Source organism: Rhipicephalus microplus, chromosome 10 (genome assembly GCF_043290135.1).
Source record: "Rhipicephalus microplus isolate Deutch F79 chromosome 10, USDA_Rmic, whole genome shotgun sequence".
Lineage (NCBI taxonomy): Eukaryota > Metazoa > Arthropoda > Arachnida > Ixodida > Ixodidae > Rhipicephalus > Rhipicephalus microplus.
In genome coordinates this window covers 109,102,551-109,123,678 of record NC_134709.1, presented here as the reverse complement: position 1 = coordinate 109,123,678, position 21,128 = coordinate 109,102,551, and positions in this window count along the sequence as shown.

Below are 21,128 nucleotides of genomic sequence, written 5' to 3'. Positions count from 1 at the left end.
ACCGACCCATATTAGAGGCCGAGGTACGATCGGAACTAATGTAACTGAGCACAACATCCACCCCGGGCCCCGATGGGATCACGAATAAAACGCTCAGAAATTTAGACAACAAATCTATCACAGCCCTCACCGAATATATGAACAAGTGTTGGCAAGAAGTTAAGATACCCAAGCAATGAAAAACGGCAACAATCATAATGATTCCCAAGCCAGGCAAGAAACTAGATCTTGATAATATTAGGCCTATTTCCCTGACATTCTGCATAGGAAAGTTATTAGAGCATGTCATCCTAACTCGCCTGTCAAATTATGCAGAAGACAACGAGCTTTTTCCTCAGAGGATGGTAGGCTTCAGAGCGAAACTGTCTACACAGGACATTATGCTTAAGATTAAACACCATATAATTGATTCGGGTCTCAATACACACGACATAAAGGTCATAGTTGGCCTAAATCTTAAAAAAGCATTCGTTAATACATCACATAAAGCTATACTTGCCAATCTTCATGCGTTAGGGGTAGGAAAAATAGTATACGATTATATAAAATACTTTTTAACTGACTGGACTGCAAGAATAATACTAGGCGAAGCAGAATCCCAAGAGTTTAGTCTGGGCAGCTGAGGTACGCCGCAAGGCTCTGTCCTGTCTCCCTTTTTTTAACGTGGCCATGATAGCTCTCCCTACCAGACTGAAGGAAATTCCAGGACTCCACCATAGCCTCTATGCAGATGACATTACCTTATGGATAGCAGAGGGTAGTGACGGATACATAGAGGAAACTTTACAAACCGCAGTGAATGTTGTGGAAGGATATGCCACTCATATAGGATTACAATGTTCACCGGAAAAATCGGAACTTCTTTTTTATAACCCGACATGTAGGGTTCCAAAAGTATCCAAGAAAAACCTAACATTAAAGTCTTTGTTGCAAAAACGCAAATACCTACGGTCGCCCCGCCGCGGTGGTCTAGTGGCTAAGGTACTCGGCTGCTGACCCGCAGGTCGCGGGTTCGAATCCCGGCTGCAGCGGCTGCATTTCCGATGGAGGCGGAAATGAAGGAGGCCCGTGTGCTCAGATTTGGGTGCACGTTAAAGAACCCCAGGTGGTCGAAATTTCCGGAGCCCTCCACTACGGCGTCTCTCATAATCATATGGTGGTTTTGGGACGTTAAACCCCACAAATCAAATACCTACGGTCGAAAGCATAAGAATTCTGGGACTCCGAAACAGCTCGAACGGGCATAACGGAGAGGCGATTAGATTACTTGAAACCAGTGCGCAGTAAATTTTGCGTCTACTTAAACGAATTGCAAACTGGCACAATGGTATGAAAGAAAATTATATGATAAAACTGGTACAGGCTTTTGTCGTCAGTTGTATTGAATATGTGATTCCGTACCTCAGACTGCAAGTGGCCGAGAAAGAAAAGATTGACAGAATCATTAGGCGAGTTTTCAAACAGGTGATTGGACTTCCAGTAACTACCTCTACTGATAAATTACTTCAATTAGGGCTTCACAACACATCAGAATAGCTTATAGAAGCTCAAAGAATTGCACTATATGAAAGACTAACGCAAAGTAAAACAGGTAGAGCCATACTAGAGGAACTGGGTATAAACTATGCAAATCAATTTGGCGCCAAAAAAGATATACCGTATGAAATCAGGAAATGTTCAATAATCTCACCAATTCCAAAAAACAAGCACAGCGAACATCACAAAGCAAGGAGAGCTGAAAAAGCGAAAAATATACATAACAACGTAAAATATTTACCAGAAAAAACATATGTAGACGAGGCCAAATACAAAGGAAATGACATGACTATAGCAGTAGTGGACTACAAAGCAAAATCATAAGGTCAGCGGCACGGTGAGAACGAGCTTTGCAGAAGAGGCGGAGGAAGCAGCTATTGCAATGGCCATGGCATCCACCTCGACTTCACTAATTATTAGCGACTCGCAGATGGATGTGAGAAACTTTGCATAAGGGCGAATATCCCAAATAGCTTTAAGAATATTGGCTGGATGCAAAGACCAACGAACAATAGAAATAGTCTAAGCACCCGCTCACTCTTCCTTGCCCGGCAATGAGGCTGCACACCAGACAGCTCGAGGACTTACAGACCGATAATCTGGATTGCCCTGGTCGAACGGGGAGGATGATGAGAGATTTGAGCGGATGACCACTTGCAGAGATATTACGCAATAATACAGGCTAAGCAGGAAAATTTATCCTCCCGCACACTCGTGATTGAACAAAGGACAGGCGGTGGCTTGGCGCCTACTCCAGACCCACACGTTTCCTAGTCCGGTAACAATGAACCGCTGCGTGCCGGAACTTCATTCGGACAAGTGTTAATTTTGCCACAACAGGGCGGACTTAAGCCACATTTTATGAGCATGCCCACAGGCCCCCAAGAGAGGTGAATTTCCAGACGGGAGGGGATGGGATACCGCGCTCCTCAGCTATCTGACTCTCAATTCCAAGCCCGCCTAATACGGCAGGCCGAAGACGCCGCCAGGGCCCATGGGATCATGGCCGTCGTCTAGGTTTGGTCCTCCGTTCTCCTCTCGCACCTGAAAGGGGAGGAGGACCTTTCTGCTAAATAAATAATGTTCGTTCATCATCATCACAGCATATCCACGGAGTGAATGATGATGAGTGGGGTGAAGCGTCCATCCATCCGTCTGCGCATCCGTCCATCTGTCTGTCTGTCTGTCTGTCTGTCTGTCTGTCTGTCTGTCTGTCTGTCTGTCTGTCTCTCCCTCTGCTCCTATCACGCTAGAGCAAACATCGGATGGATGGACGAAAGCTTCGTCCCACTAATCATTCACTCCGTGGATATGCTGCGAATTTCTCTATACGAAAACCACTAATGTCATCTAGTGATATTATTTCCAAGCACATATACACACAACGTCATCAAGTGAGAAATTCCTGAAAGTAAATAGAAGTGGCCACTACAACATACTACGAGGAAACAACCCACACCCTAAGGATCTTCGCCTTACTACACTCTAAAAAAAGAGCGAGTAAAAAGAGTATCTTTTTGTCCCACAACAATAATCGTCATCTAAATTGCGTTCCATCCTTGTGCTATCGCCCCACGCCCGATACATTCCGGTCCAGATCGACATGCCCTTTGTCAGGGGGTCATTGAATTCTCGATAGGAAAGTGGCCAGCGCCGAGTTTTCAAGAAAGGAAGCACACACAAGCCTGATGACGATTAATGTTGTGGGACAAAAAGACACCCTTTTTATTCAATAATTTTTAGAGTGTAAAACTCTTCGCTCCTTATTTTGTGGTTCGAGCGTCTTCGATGTATTTAGTTGTAGGTAGCCACCTTCTGTTTAAATTTTGGAATATCTGCTACAGGGTGCCACTTGTATATGATGAATATATTGCTAACGGCAGTAGTGGAATTGGGGCAAAAAGTGTTCAATATCGAATGATATGGACAACCGTCCTTTAGGCAAGGCATCAGTTGTGACCCATCACATCAACACCAGCAATGCCAGCCCAATTCATCGCCGCCCTCACAGTATCTTCGCTGCCGAACGCTCTCTCATCCAGAAAAAAGTCGAGAAAATGCTCACCAAAGACGTCGTCGAACACTCTCTAGTCCGTGAGCTTCCCCTGTCATGCTTGTCAAGAAGGACCATACGCGGTGGCTTTGCGTTTACTATGCACATCTCAACAAGGTCACTAAGAAGGACGTCTACCCCTTACCACGAATAGATGACGCCCTTGTCTGCCTTCATGGCGCGAAGTTTTCTCATCCACTGATTTTCGATCTGGTTATCGACAGATTACTGTTGACTCACGGAACCGAGAGAAAACTGCTTTTCTAATCCCCATCGAGCTACACTAATTTAAATTGATGCCGTTTGGGCTTTGCAATGCGCCGGCCACCTTTGAGTGCATGATGGATTCCCTGCTGCGCGGCTTCAAGAGGTCTACACACCTGTGCAACCTAGATAACGTCCTCGTTTTTTTACCGGCATTTTCGAGCTATCTGTGGTGACTGTCCGGTACTCTCCCAGCATTCCGCAACAATCGTCTCAATCGGAACACCTCCAAATGCTGTTTCAGCTGTCATGAAATAATAACACTTCGTCACCTCGTTAAAGCATCTGGGCTACAGCCTGATCCGGACAAAATTCGCGCAGTGATTCACTTTCCCGCAGCCTCTTCTACTAAAGGTGTCCGGAGCTTCCTTGGTTTGTGCTCCTATTTCCGCCACTTCATCCAGAACTTGGCCGATCTTCAGCAGCCTCTCACCGAGCTTCTGAAAAAAGTGTCACTTTTATTTGCAATCCCCCTAAAAGTTCTGCATTTTCGGTGCTCATTTCTGCCCTCACAACTACGCCAATATTAGCCCACTTCGATGAGACCGCGCGCACTGACAGAACCTCGATCTGACGTGAGTGGCCACGGAATTGGTGCTGTTTTAGCTTAGCGTCAGCATGGACGTGACTGCGTCATCGCCTACGCCAGCCGCCTTTTGTCCCCCGCCGAGAAGCACTATTACATCACCGAAAGATAGTACCTTGCTCTTGTTCGGCCTGTCGCTAAATTTCGACCGTACCTGTTCGGCCGCAATTTTACTGTTGTAACTGATCATCATGCGCTCTGCTGGCTTTCGTCGCTCAAGGATCCCACGGGATGTCTTGGTCGTTGGTCTCTCCGCCCCCAAGAATACACCTTCTCGGTCATGTATAAATCTGGTCACCTCCCTCAGGACGCCGACTGTCTGTCACGGTATCCAGTGGATCTGCCAGGCGTCACAGAGAGCTACTGAGGCTTGCGTCTTGTCATTTTCAGGCGTTCTTGCTGTCACTTCTGAGCAATGCCGCAACTCGGATTTACTTCCCATCTGAGTTCCACTACTCCACCAACTTCTCTGAACTTTTATTTCTTTCACAAAGCAGTTGTCTACCGCCACAACATGCACCCCGATGGACCTTACCCCTCCTCGTCATGCCTTCCCCTTTCTCCTGCCCTTTTCCCACCCACCGACTGTTTAACAATCGGCCACTGCCATTCTTCCACCCATCCGCCGAGCCATTGAGCAGGAAATTCCGGAGGTTAAGCCTGCGTGCCACCGACAACAACATCCGGTCCCTGCACCCCCAAAGTATGTCCAAGTGGTCGCCAGGCCACCCCCAGTCGTTCAAGCGCCCGCCCCATTGACACGCCGAAGCTGCCGCACGACCTCCGTCCTTTGCAGCGGGTATGCCGGCTACGTATATTGACGCGACCCCTCAGACACAGCTCCAGCCCACCCTGCAGCCTTCCCAGCCACCATTCTGTCCGTTGGCTCTTGCGACATGGACAAGACCTACCCCTGTGAACCAAGGGACCACACTCGACAACCGACCCACCTGTTTTGCCTGCGGTTACGCAGGCCATGTAGCACGTTATTGCTTGCGCGTACAGCCACCCACCACCTCATCGCCTGTTGCTGGCCAGATCAGCCATCCCTATCACGACCAACCACCGTCTATGCCACCACCGTCTCGCCTAGCTCCATCTCCTGGAAGGTCACCGTCTCCACGACGACGTTTCCCGTCCTCCATGCGGCCAAGTTCAGCTGCTAACGAGCGGGAAAACTAGTCATTGCAGTCCCCGAGGCAAGGACTGCAACGCTATTACATTGTGAAAGAAGTACTTTGGTTTGGGCTAGTTGGTTCATAGTGCTCACATAGAAAAGGCAGCGCGAAAACTCGGGAAAAAAGAAGGACAGAAGAGACAAAGCGCTGACTTTCAACTTATCCTGAATGCGGCAACCAACGACCGACAAGAAAAGATCACACAACAGAGGAGCCCCACCTGAACCTATGCATATGCCCTTTCTTTGAACATAAAACTTATCATCAAAATTCACAACTGTAGAAGACAAATAGAACTCTAAGAGTCTTACAAAGTCATCAGCAGAAACACCTGCTTCACCGGAGAACTGAAGTTCACCATATTCCTGAACCCTATCTCGAAGAGCCTGCAGCAGTCTTCATGAGCCGCAGAATAATAAAGTTCTTTAATGTCGACCGAAAAACCGTTAAAAGAGCCAGATATCAAACCTTGTAGGTGCAACAAGAAGTCCTCAGACTTGCGGATGGCAAAGGAATCATCTTTCAGTAAAACTTGTAGGTGCCTTTGTAGGTAACGGCTTACGTGGCGTTGCCAGGTAGCATCTTCAGAAACAATGACACGAAACGGAACATCTGGTTTGTGACTTTTCTCGGTAAAAAAGACTTCAAGGAAGCCCTTTTCTTCTTTCTTTGTCCTCGCCTTGAGGCTCTGTAAGTTAAATTCCTCTAGCAGTTGAAGTGCATGCCGTTTCTAATTTGAAGCATCAAAGGGTGCGTCCTTGAAGTTCTGGACCATTGCCAATTGTGACTTCTCTCGAAACAGAAGGTTCGGTAGGACAGCGAAGCTTCCTTCCTTATCTGTTTCCAGTATTGTTAACTGCAGTTCCTTCAGCGTCCTCAAAATCTTCTTTAGGGGCTGATCCTTCAAACGATGGGAAGACGTGCATCATGTCAAGCACTCAACGCCTTCGGCAATAACTCGATCTTTCTCACTTTCACCGCAACACTCAGCCACTTGACGGACCAGGGAGAGAAGGCCCTGGGGTTCAAGACAGGGCTCATGACTGAATTTTGGTCCTTTCTTCAGAACATGCTGAACGTCGTCAGGAACTACGGCATTAACAAGCGCAAAAACGTTGCCTTGCTTAACACAAAAGGCCTTGCTCTCAGAAGTGAGGTTCACGAGAGCACGATGCTACAAGAACTCAGCAGACACAGCCATTTGTTTCTTGATAGCATGCAGGCGACGCGATTCCTTGAAAGGCTCAGCACCAGTTATCACGAGAACACGCCACCAGTCCTGAAACATCCTCACCTGTCGCCAATATTCTGATTTCAGAATCTTGCAAAAACGCTTGCAGCGGCCCCAGAAAGGTTGGATAAAACCGAAAGGACAACACCGAAAAGACTGCAGGTCTGTGGGAACCTGCTTCCGCATGATGCAGTAGGACATAAACCTGATTTGCATAGGGTTTCCGTGATGAGGTTGGCACAAACCAAATGTTTTAGTGAAGGATGATCCCTTTGTCATCCGTAGTCTGAGGACTTCTCGCTGCACCTACAAGGTTTGAAATCTGGCTATTATAACGGTTTTGGGTCGACATTGAAGAACTTTATTATTCTGTGCCTCATGAAGGACTGCTGCAGGCTTTTCGAGATAAGGTTCAGGAATATGGTGAAATTCAGGTCTCAGGTGAAGCGGGTGTTTATGCTGATGACTTCGTTTGACACTTAAAGTTCTATTTGTCTTCTACAGTTGTGAATTTTGATGATAAGTTTTATGTTCAAAGAAAGGGCATATGCATTGGTTCAGCTGTAGCTGCTGTGTTGTGTAATCTTTTCTTGTCGGTGATTGGTTCCCGCATTTTGGATAAGTTGAAATTCAGCGCTCTGTCTCTTCTGTCCTTCTTTTTTCCCGAGTTTTTGCGCTGCCCTTTCTATATGAGCATTGTGAAAGCCCTCAGAGCCACCCATCTAATGTCATTGACGTGCTTGTGGATGGTGTTTATGCATCTGCTCTTATCGACACTGGAGCTGCCGTATCAGTTATGGACGAAAACCTTTGCAGCTTGCTTCGAAAAGTGATGACACCAATTTCTGGGTTGTCCCTTCGTACCACTAGTTCGCATTGTATTCATCCTACAGCAGGGTGCACAGCTCGCGTTGTCGTTCGAGACGTTCTGTGTGTCCCCCAATTCATCATTCCTGCATGCTCTCATGACGTCATCCTGGGATAGGATTTTTTTTCGCGCAACGACGCCACCATCCATTGTGCCGCCACCAAAATTGAACTCGCACCCTTCTCGCATTTCACGCCAGTAGACAGTCCCCTCATACTGAGCAAGATTCTTGTGAAAGATGATACCATAGTGCCTCTAAGGTCGACCGCGGGTGTATGGGTCTACTGCGCTGGTCTCTCCGACACAATTGCACTCGTTTCACCAACCGACCGTGCTTGCAGAAGATAAGGGTTGCTAGTACCAGGGAAACGCTACTATTTTTGTGACCGACCCATTTCCGTACACTGTTACCTTGGTTCGAGGGGAATGCCTCGGCAGAGTTGAACCAGTCGATGACGCACAAGTAATGGACGTACCCGATGACTTGCGTTGCCCCAATTCGCGTACCACCAGTGCTGTTTCCACTTCTTATCCATCATCTAATGTAGTTGGCCCCTCAATTGATGACAACCTTACGTCGGTATAGTATTCCCAGCTTCTGCACCTGTTGCAAGAATATCGTTCTTTTCTCGATGTCGGGCGAAGTTCTCTCGTTCGCGCGTCCACTGTTACGCATCGTATCGACACTGTTGCCCATCCGCCATTACGGAAACGTTCATACCGCGTGTCGCCTGCTGAACGTCGGAGAATTAACGAGCAGGTTGACAATATGCTCCGACGCGAGGTCATTCAGTCTTCGGACAGTCCATGGGCGTCTCCTGTTGTTCTTGTTGCGAAGAAAGATGGTTCTGTGTGGTTCTGTGTGGACTACAGACGGCTCAATAACATCACTCGCAAGGATGTTAACACACTGCCGCGCATCGATGACGCGATTCACAGCCTTCACGAAGCCGATTTTTTTTCTTTTCTTGATCTGCGCTCGTGGTACTGGCAAGTACCCATGACTGATGACGCTCGACCAAAGACAGCCTTCGTCACACCCGACGGCTTGTACGAATTCAACGTCATGCCGTTCGGTTTATGTAATGCACCTGCGTGCTTTGAGCGCATGATGGACACCGTTCTGCGCAACTTGAAATAGCAAACGTGCGTGTGTTACCTCGATGACGTTGTTGTCTTCGCTCAAGATTTCTCCACGCATCTCCAACGTCTGAAAGAAATTTTTGCACGTGTTAGCAATGCCGGCTTGCAACTGAATCTGAAGTGCCGCTTGGCAGCACGGTAACTCACCTTCCTAGGGTACGTCGATCATGTCGAAGGATGGCATTCTTCCTGACCCAGCCAAGCTTCGGGCCATGGCCGAATTCCCCAAACCTGCGTCCATGAAAGAACTGTGTAGTTGTGGACCTGTGGTCATACTTCCGACGCTTTGCCACGGTCATATCGCCGCTGACGAAGCTCCTTGGAAGTAACGAGCCCCTCAATTCATGGCCGTCCGAGTGCGACGACACTTTCGCGAAGCTCCCCTATTTGTTGACGTCTCCTCCCGTTCTACGTGACTACCACCCTATGGCCCCAACGGAGGTGCACACGGACGCCAGCGGTGTAGGCCTCGGCGCAATCCTGGCGCAGCGCAAACATGGATTCACTGAATATGTCATGGCATATGCAAGCCGTACGCTCACGAGAGCCGAGACAAACTACATCGTCACGGAAGAAGAGTGCCTGGCGATCGTCTGGGCCCTTACAGAGTTTCGACCTTATTTGTATGGTCACCTATTCGATGTCGTTACCGACCATCATGTACTATGCTGGCTCTCATCATTGAAGGATCTCTCAGGCTGTCTCGCCCGTTGGGCTCTTCGCTTACAAGACTGCGACATCCGCGTGCTTTACCGCAATGGACGCCAGCATGCTGACGCCGACACTCTCTCGCGCTCCTCTCTGCCTGAAGCTGACGTGCTCTGCTCAGTATCCTCGTTTGCTGTTTCTGCCATTGATTTTGACATCATCGCTACCGAACAGCGAAAAAGTAATTGGATCACCCCCCTGATCGACTTGCTCTCTGATCCGTCCGCAACGCCATCCACGCGTGCCTTGTCGTCGAGCTCACCATTTCGCCATTCGTGACGGCCTCCTACACCGACGCAATTATGACACCGATGGCTGGCAGTGGTTACTCGTGATACCCCGCAGTCTGTGGTTGGAGACATGTGAATCCTTCCATTCTGATCCGCAATGCGCGCACTCTGGGTTACCATTGCATTGGACCACGCTACTTCTGGCGCGGGACGTACCACTACGTCCAGCAGTTAGTTCGCTCCTGCCTCGCTTGCCAACGCCGCAAACCGTCCGCACGCATGTCACCAGCCGGTCTGCAACCGTTACCTTGCCCTGACCGTCCGTTTGGGCGCATAGGTATCGATTTGTATGGACCACTCTCACTGACGTCCGCTGGCAACCACTGGGCTATCGTCGCCGTAGATCATTTTACGCGATACGCCGAAACCGCCGCTCTCCCTGCGGCTGATGCACGTGATGTTGCGTCCTTCTTACTGCATCGATTCGTACTGCACCACGGTCCACCCCAGGGGCTTCTCAGTGATCGAGGCCGTGTCTGCTTGTCGGAAGTCGTCAAAGCCATTCTGATGGTGTGCCAATCTGTCTACTGCAAAACGACTGCTTACCACCCGCAGACTGATGGCCTCACCGAACACTTTAACCACACCCTCGGCAACATGTTTTCGATGTACGTCGTCACCAACCACACGAATTAGGATACTATACTGCCCTTCGTCACCTACGCTTACAACACCACCCCTCAGAGCAAGACCGGTTTTTCATGTTTCTTCTTGCTGTACGGAAGGCACCCGTCACACACCATCGACATACTACTCCCGTAGACGCCGGATACATCTGAGTGTACACCTATTTCCGAGACAGCCAGGCTTGCTGAAGAGTGCCGTGAGCTTTCCAAGACTTTTACGACTCATGAGCAAGAGCGGCAGAAGAGTATTCCAGATGGCTCCGCCATTTCTGAGCCCACGTTCCTTCCTGGTTCCCTTGTATTGCTCTCAATCCCGACCTCCGTAGCTGGCCTTTCTTCTAAACTACTCACGAAATATGAAGGTCCCTACCGTGTGATCGAGCGCACATCTCCAGTCAGCTATCTTATCGAGCCAATTAAACAGCCTTCGGACATGCGCCGTCGCGGGCGCAACATAGTCAACGTGGAGCGCCTGAAGGCTCACTATGACCCGCTCGTAGTGACAAGCTGTTATGTCGCCATGAGGCTCCCTCTTCGACCCCGGAATAATTGTAGAGAAGCCTCCGAACACTGAACTGGGTCGAACTCTCAAGTGCTTTCCAGTGGGAATCCCCAAAAAGGACGCCGCTCGTGTGGTGAGTCCGTGCTTGGCTGTTGCTATCGCAATTGTGTATGCTCGCTGTGTGCCGGCTAATAAATGCCCTAACATGTAAAATAGTTTTGGTTAGGTTAAAGAAAAAGCATTCAAAAACAAAAACGCACATAAGGTAAACCCATCGCGAACCTTGAAAGGATGTATACAATTCAAGGGTTTTAGCAATATGAACAACATTTCGACTTATTTACACACATATATCACGGAGCTATTTCATGGACAGTTTTTCAATATCGACGCCACTTGTTTTCTGCGACTGCTTTAACAGTTATGGCAGCTGGTAACAGACCATTTGCTTCCCATAATTTGTGCGGCATCGTGCCACTTCCCACTTTTCTGGTTGGCACTTCCATTTCTTCTCCTCGACTTTAGGAGAATGAATGGCCATTTAACGTCCTTCGACGCCCTTGTGTGAAGTGCAAAGCAGCTGCAACGTGCACTTGAGCTTTCTCGTGTGGCTGCAGCACCAGAGTGGAATTTTGTTTCAAAGGGAAGACCGCTGAGAACTTCGTGAGCTGATTCGAATCAGTGAGCCAAATAGGCCAAGGTAGTAGGCGTCACTGCTAAGCTGTTGCTGAACTTCGTCTTGCAGCTATAGAAAAATGTTTGCTAATGGCTTACCCCACAAAGCGACCGTGAAGGGACGCGACAATATCCAGTGCCGTTGCTCACACCAAACAAGGCGCAGAGATGGCACTCGAGGCAGGTTGTCCACAAACACGGGTTTATTTATGCAAGATACCGCATAGTGCGACAATACTGGCCAGTAGAGAACTCAGCAAGACCGGCTAAGTGTACGCTACGTTATACTCGCTTGGCGTAACCTCCTTGATTTTAGAAAGGTTTACCGAGCGTTAGGCCGCAGTGCCATAAATACAGTGAACTAGCATATACCATGAACTCGAGGTGGTTAAAGGTGAGCAGGACTGATAGTTGGGCTAGTTGGTGATACATTATGGGAAGTACCAGCGCACAAACTCACAGAACGAAGAAAAGAGACACAAACAGCGCTTGTTTGTGTCTCTATTCTTCGTCCTGTGAGTTTGTACGCTGGTACTGCCCATAATGGTTAAAGGTGGGATGTAGACACAAAGAGCAAGCTGTAAGAAAGTGTGCGTGTGCCACCTCTCGATTAGTCCACTGAATGTCCGCTGGATGGCGGCGCTTCTTCATGGGGAATATGTGATGAAAAGATGCGAAATGGTGGTACTTGGAGTGTTGAATAGATGGACGAACGGACACACAAACAGATGCATGGACAGGCGCACGCATGGCTGCACGGACGGACGAACGCATGGACGGATGCAGGGGTGGATGCATGTACGAACGCAGGGACGGACGCACAGTCGACGTGTGAACGCGCGAACGAACAGACGCGTGCACGGATGGGCGGATCGACGCACGGACGGTCACACAGACGTACGTATGGACAGACGGAAGTAAGAACGAATGGGCGGATGGATGCTTCGCCCCACTCTCGATCATTAACTCCATGTATTTGTTGCCCTTTTTTTGTCATTGGAGCAAAGGCTACAGAGCCTAATCGCGGGCATGCTAACGTCAGTAAATACAGTTCCGCAACAGTGCCTGTATTTTCAGCGCGAAATATAGAAGATTCCTCTTTATTTTTAACATGCAGCTATTTGAGACAAGACACAGCGCCCACCACTAAGATAGCCGTAGTTAGTTTTATTTATGCGTTGTGACTTCGCGTTTTCCAATGTGCGAGAAAGCCCCGCCTTTTCGTAGCAACACTTTTCGTAGTGTTTTTTTGTGGTAAAACTTCGTAGCAACATTTTTTTCAATGTTTTGCCTAAAGGTTGTGTAGCACACTAAAGTAAATGCACTTCCTGCATATTATTCTGTCGTTTCTCGTCATCTAAATTCAGATTAAAGTGAGAAATGTGCTGTCTGCCAAGAGTAAGTATGGAGGCTTTTGGAAGATAGCCAAAATGTAGTGACTGTACACTTGCAATTCAAAGAAGCTGTCCGAAGCTCTCCTGGATTCAAGTGTGTGGCCACGGGATGGCTCTATGCTCTCCCATAGTGGAATATCTAGTACTTTTAATCGTTACCTCCTTTATTGCGAAAACAAAAAACGAGATAAAAATGAAAACACAGATGCGAAATTTGCTGTGTTCAACTTAACGTAATCCAGTTCATGTTCATATTTTACATGCAAAGTATTTCTTAGCGAACTTCGTTCACATTGAGCGTATCTATCTATCTATCTATCTATCTATCTATCTATTTATCTATCTATCTATCTATCTATCTATCTAGCCGCTTACGACTTTTAGCTCTCCTCGCTGTTACGATTATGGTATCAATATCAAACTTGGTATGACATAACATGACTGTGTGAAGAACATATTTGACTAGTCATTACATGAAAATCATCACATCGATGTCATGAATGTCATGATTTATATTTCAATGCCCTGCAGGTATTGCGGTGGTTTGGTTCACATGGCATGTTGCAAAACTGCTATGGTATGACAAGATTGCATGGCGAACACAAGCGACAGATCGTCACATGAACATCATTACATACGTGTCATGTAACACAATACGACTACATTCCACGCTCATGATGCGCTGATGGCCGTTCTGCTAGCTTCACTTATGCCAAATGTCGTATTATGGGACGTGGATAGATGACGAAGGTATAATACTGGTACAAACGTGATAAACGTGAGATGCGTGTTTTGTAACAACATGACTACATGATGCTACGCCCATCAATGCACTTTTTATATACTAAACTTGGTATTTCGTGACGCGAACAGACGACATAGGTAAATTAAACATCCAAACACGATAATAACGACACGCGTGTTATCTAACAACATGACTGCATGCCACACTCATGATGCACTTACGGCCATTGCGCTAGTTTCACACATGCCAAATTTGGGGTTACGTGACGTCAGTGGATCACAAAGGGATGTGACTGGTGCAAACATGATAATCATGAGATGCGTGTCATGTGAGAACATGACAACATGCCACAGTCAAGGCGCCAAGATATTTTGACGTGACGCGATGCACGTGCTCGCCGGCGTTCACTTCGACGCTACACTTCAGCGTTGCGACGCGAGGTGCCGCTCATGTCATATACTCGCCGGCGCGTGCCCCGCTGCGTTGCTTTGACGCATGCGCGTTTCGACGCATCCGGTGTCCTTCCGTCACAAAAAGAAGGGGGACGACGTGTTGTCTGGGTAACGCGTGGGTGCCAAATGCAGCATGTCGCATTTCGCACTGGTTGCCGTCGGGCCGCGCCGACGGACGCTGGTCGCGTCGGTCGTGTCTGGCGTCAGACTATAGAATGCTCGCGTTTTGCTAACGTAGCGTCGCTGTGCCCAGCGTGGGAGTGCGTCAAGGCTATATTGGAGAATATTGTGCCCTTCATCATACGCTCGCGGCCGTTTTGCAAGCTCTACATACACCAAATTTGGTGCTAAGTGACGTCAATGAATGACGGAAGTATATGTCTGGATCCAACATGATAATGCTGACGCGTGTCATGTACGTGATCGTTTCGCTAGCTTCACATATACTAAATTTGGTATCACGTGACTTGAATAGATGAAAAAGGTAAACGACACATTTAAACATGATAATCATGACACGGAAGTCATGTACGACATCATTCATCTCCAACTTGTTACGTTGTGTTGATTTTAAAATGACATATCAGCCTTTTTCATTCGTTCTTCGCATATCATCAATTCCCGCTGTACATGGGATCTACCATTCCTTTTGTTTTTTTTTTGTTTTTTTTCTCTTTCTTTTTGCTTTTCTTGTTTTTTTTTCTTCTTCACGTTTTCTTTTTTTAGTTTTTGACACGTGTTTAATTACCGGCTGTGTGCCATCGATTATGGAAGGGATTATTTTGGTATATCGCGCTTGATCATGAGAGAGGGAGGTTGGGAATGACGTACATGTGTGTTATGAATTTATTAGTGTTCACTTCGGAACAAAGTTTTCAGTTGCTAGTAAACGCTCGTCTGTGTTCTTCCTGAGTGTGCGTAAATTTTAGGGCTAGTTTTATTGTGAACCCTTACTAACACACCCAACTGGCAGTCATCCTAAACGTAATTTCTAGTAGAAAGTACCCTGTTCCATGTTTTAACACCGCCTTCCTTTCTAACCCTGCCACCATCACCTCGTTAACCGCTCTATACGCTTGCAGGATTCGCAATGCCTCATAGTACAAACGAGCGTCGCTTTGCCCACCGATTGTGCAACTTTTGTGCGGGTTATTGGCTTCTACTCGTGGAAACAGCAGATGTTTACGCAAAAAACTGTCCTCGAATAGGAGCCATCAGGTTCGGTACTTCAATAACTGCTTGCGAGTGGCCGTTCGCAGTCAGAGTGGAAATGAATACCATCATTACCGAGAGTGCCTTCGGCTGTCAGAGAGTGCCAAAGAAGCGTACTGAAAGCTGGCACGTCAAGGTTTACCCAAGGAGGAAAGACGCACAAGTACGGAAGGAAAGGCCATGATCCTAGGAGATCTGACTTTGCCCAACCATCATAAAAAGCTTCTTCAACACGGACATCAGTTCTGAGTGGAACCGGTCCTCTCCCCTGCTGAGAAGGTGGAAGTGGCCAGGTCTTTGGTAAGCCGTGTGAAGGACGAGGAAAACCTCAAGTGCAGTACTAATTGCGTGAATGTGTGTTCATCTAGCAATGTAATACCACACATAGCAACGAAAACTGGACCTGTGATTAAGTTCCTGTCTGATAGCGGTAGTCATATCGCGGTTTCGGATAAGGAGGGTTACTTTGGAATTTTGCCGGAAAAGCTCTATTTTAAGAAGGCGCCGGTCACAATAGAAAAGAATTTCCGGAAAGTTTATGAGAAGGTCAGCCTTTTAAAACGTCGGGCCGTTAGGCAGCTAGCTGACTTGAACCTGAGCAGGTTGTCCTCTGTCGTAAAGGGCGAAAAGGGCTGGTTGCAGGAAGCGTTCTTTACGGTAAAAACACACAAGCAAAACGTTCCGTTCCGAACCATTGTCTCAGAAAGGGGTACCAGGCTACGGCTTGTTTCCGAGTTTTTACAAAAGAATTTGAAGGCGCTCCAGTTTTTTACCCATTTTTCGTTTCCAACTACATTGAAGCAGTAGACTATTTAAAAGGGAGATGGTGTAAGGGTCACCGATTCCTTCAGTGATGATATCGTCAATCTGTACTATTCTGTTCTGCCTGGTCCGTTACTACAAAGCGTAAAAGAGTCCATCACAGACGAAAGGATGAAGTGGCTTTTTGTACCGCAAGTGGTGTGTCTGTAGAAGGTATAATGGTAATTTCGGCAATTTATCTGAGTTCTTTCACGCTAGTGAGCTGGAATGAACAATTGTACGTCCGGTAGGATGGGATTTGCATTGGGTCTAGTGTCACCGGATCTTGTGCAATGTTTTTTTTAATGCGAAGCATTTGTTAGCGAACTTCGGCGACTTTGAGCGTATCTATCTATCTATCTATCTATCTATCTATCTATCTATCTATCTATCTATCTATCTATCTATTTATCTATCTATCTATCTATCTATCTATATATCTATCTATCTATCTACGACTTTTAGCTCTCCTGACTGCTTCGATAATGGTATCGATACCAAACTTGGTATGGCATAACATGACTGTACGGAAATCATATCTGACTAGTCATAACATGAAAATGATGATAGGTATGTCATGATTGTTATGATTTACATATTATCGGCCTGCAGCTATTGCGGTAGTTTCGTTCACATGACATGTTGCAAACCTAGTATGGTAAGACATGATTGCATGGTGAACAAAAGCGACAGACCCTAACATGAAAATCATGAAATACGTGTCAAGTCGTAACTTGACTACATGCCACGCTCATTATGCGCTGACGGCCGTTCTGATAGCTTCACTTATGCCAAATGTCGTATAACGGGACATGGATGGATGACGAAGGTATGATACTGGCGCATACATGATAAACATGAGATGCGTATCATGTGACAACATGAATACATGCCACACTCATGATGCACTCGTGGCTGTTTCGCTAGCGTCACATGTGCCAAATTTTGTATTGCGCAACGCCAAGGGATGACGAAGGCAAGTGACTGGTGCAAACAGGATTATCATGAGATGCATGTCATGTGACAACATGACTAAATGCCACACAAGGCGCCGGTCCTGTCATATACTTGCAGGAACGCACCGCACTGCATTGCTTTAACGCATGCACGTTTCAGCGCGCCTGGCATCTCTCCAAGAGGAAGACGCAGCGTTGTCTGCGTAAGGCATCGGTGCGAAATGCAGCATGTCGCATTTCGCACTGGTTGCCGTCCGGCCGCACCAACAGACGCTCACGCACCGGTCGCGCCAGGCGTCAGACTATAGAGTTCTCGCGTTTTGCTAACGTAACGTCGCTGAGCCTAGCGTGCGCGAGAGTCAACGCTACGTTCAAGTATATTGGGCCCTTCATGGTGCGCTCATGGCCGTTTCACTAGCTCCACATATGCTAAATTTGGTATCACGTGGCGTGAATAGATGACGAAGGTAAACGACACATACAAACACGATAATCATGACACGTAAGTCATGTAAGGCATCATTTACTTTCACCTCGTGACATTGTGCTGATTTTAAAGTGACACACCAACCCTTCTCCTTCGTGCTTCTCACATCACCGATTCCCACTCTACGTGGGATCTGCCAATTTATTTTTTTTTTTGGCAAACACGACACAGCAGTAGGTAAAACGCTGGATGGTATGGCTCCGAAGCTGATCAGATTCGTAGATGACTTCCTTGTTTCGATGAAAACGATCGGGGTATGAGCACGTTCATGAAAAAGAGAACTTTAAAAAAAACGGGTGCGGCTTACAGTTTACCTTTGAGGTGCCAAAGGAACGACGCATTAAGTTTCTGAACCTAATAAATTGTTTTCTTCCTTTTCGCACGTGTTGGATGTCTCACCCTAGATCGGAAAAAATCATTGCTGAGCTATTATTCGGCACATTCGATGATAGTAATGAATGGGATCGCAACTTTGTGCATCAAAGCTCTCTCATGAAATTATGGGTACACTCAATGAATGAGAGCGTTTCTGCTCTGATCAAGTGCTTGAGGGGAGCTGGTTACCGAGATTATTGTATCCTATTCGCCTGTGAGAAGAATCGTCGGGAACTGAAAAATACAGTGGTCGGCACACGTGAATAGGGGAGACAATTTGAGGGGGAAAAGAGCGGACAGTGGTCAACTGGTATATGCACAATATTTCACATCGGTTGAAAAAAGTTGTATTAAGGTACGGCGTGTGGGTTGTCTTTTTAGCTGAAAAAAAATTATCGGAGATTTGCCCAGTAGTAGAAAGGCTAGCCAACAGGAAAGGAGAGGGAGAATCGGACAGATGTAGCATAAAACATGGCAGGAGGTACGTTGACTGCAAAAAGCATGTTGTATACGGAACTCCTTTCACATGAGGAAAGGAATACGTCGTTCAGATGGCGTTGCCTGAATGTGCGCCTTCGTGAACATGAGAGTCCGCCAAAGGGGGCGCCTTACTCACACTTAGCGATGCACTGCAAGAAGTGCACCTGCCAACCGAAATTTTCAGACACATGAATAATTGACAGCCACAAGAAGGCGATGACGAGGGAAATAATGGAAGCTTATAGAATTAGGAAAGGAGGTGACAGTTGCGTCGGTCAAGCGTCTGTCCTGCTGAATGATGCGGAACTTGCTTTTTCGGACGTAACAAATCTCAGTGCATTTTTAAATTTTTTTCATTTCATGACAAGGGAGTAATACGGGACAAACCAAGTTTTTTTCAAGTCAGATTTAATTGAAAACAACACCTGAACCACATCTGGCCTCGCTTTTTTCAAAAGGTCTTGCCTTCTTTGCTTGAAGCTTGCAATGCTCGCAATGTGATTACAATAAAGCAATAAGACAGAAAGTCAAACACGGCTCCGAAGGCATATAGGCAGTCCACGTATTAAATTTCTCTACGAGTACTAAATAAAACCGAGTTCACGATATCAAAAAATCTTTGTTGTCGGTTATGAAATAAATGGACGACGAAAAATTGGCAGATGCCCGGTACAGTGGGAATTGATGATATGCGAAGCACGAATGAGGAAGGTTGATATGCCACTTTTAAATCAGCGCAACGGTACAAGGGGGCGGAGGGTAAATAATGCCGCACACGAATTCCGTGTCACGACTATCATTTTTGGATATGACGTTTACCTTCATCATCTGTACGCGTCGCGTGATGCCAGACTTAGTACATGTGAAGCTAGCGAAACGGCCGCGAGCATGCTATGAGTGTGTTATGCTGTCATGTTCTTACATGAAACGCGTCTCATGAGTATCATGATCGCCCCAGTCATATACCTTCGTCATCGATTGATGTCATGTAACACCAAATTGGTATATGTGGAGCTAGTGAAACGGCTTCGAGTGCATCATCAAGGGCCCAATATACTCCAACGTAACGTTTACGCGCGCGCACGCTGCGCAAAGCGATGCTACGTTAGCAAAACCGAGCACTCGGTAATATGACGCCAAACGCAACTGGCGTGACCAGTGTCCGTCCGCGCAGCCCAATGGCAACCGGCGCAAAATTCGACATGCTGCATTTGGTGCCAATGCGTTACCCAGACAGCACTGCGTCTGCGTCTTTTCGAGACGGAGGGACGCTGGACGCGCTGAAACGCGCATGCGTCAAAGCAACGCAGCGCGCACCTGCAGATATATAGCAGGACCAGCGCCTGGCGTGGCAACGCCGGCGTGACGCGCCTGGTCACGTTGAAGTGTATTGGTGCCTTCACTGTGGCATGTAGTCATGTTCTCACATGACACGCATCTTATGATTGTTCCGTTTGCACCAGCCACATACCTTCGTCATCTATTGACGTCACGTCGTACCAATTTTGGCATATGTGAAGCTAGAGAAACGGCCGCCAGCGCATCAGTGTGGCATGTATTCATGTTGTTACGTGGCACGCATGTCATAATTATCATGTTTGGATGCGCCATTTGCCTATATTGTCCGTTCGCGTCACGTAATACCGAATTTGGTGTACGTGTATCTAGCGAAACGGCCGAGAGCGCATTATGAGCGTAGCATGTAGTCATGTTGTTACATGACACGCACCTCATTCTTATCATGTTTGCACCAGTTTCATACCTTCGTCATCCATTCGCATCCCGTAATACCATATTTCGTATAAGTAAAGCTACACCGAAACGGCCGCCAACGCAACATGAGCGTGGCATGTAGTCATGTTGTTACATGACAAGCATTGAGTATTATCATGTTTGCACCAGTCACATGCCTTCGCCATTCGTTCACGTAGCGTAATACCAAATTTTGTATAACTGACGCTAGCGAAATGCCCGAGAGCACATCATGAGCGTGGCATGTATGCATGTTGTTACATGACACGCATATCAAGATTTTCATGCTAGGGTCTGTCACTCGTATTCACCATGCAATCATGTCATACCATACCAGTTTGAAACATGTCATGTGAACAAAATCACTGCAAGAGCAACAAGACCATGAAATGTGAATCATGAAATTCACGGCACACGTGTCATAATATTTATGGGATGACTAGTCGAATATGCTCGCTATATAGTCATGTTATGCCGTACCAAGTTTGGTAGCGATGCCATTATCCAAATGGCCAGGAGAGCTAAAAGTCGTAGATGGCCGGATAGATAGATAGATAGATAGATAGATAGATAGATAGATAGATAGATAGATAGATAGATAGATAGATAGATAGATAGATAGATAGATAGATAGATAGATAGATAGATAGATAGATAGATAGATAGATAGATAGATAGATAGATAGATAGATAGATAGATAGATAGATAGATAGATAGATAGATAGATAGATAGATACGCTCAATTTCGCCGATTTTCGCCAAGTTTTTTGCTATTAAAATCTCCACGAAGCACCAATCTCGTATAGGGCATAT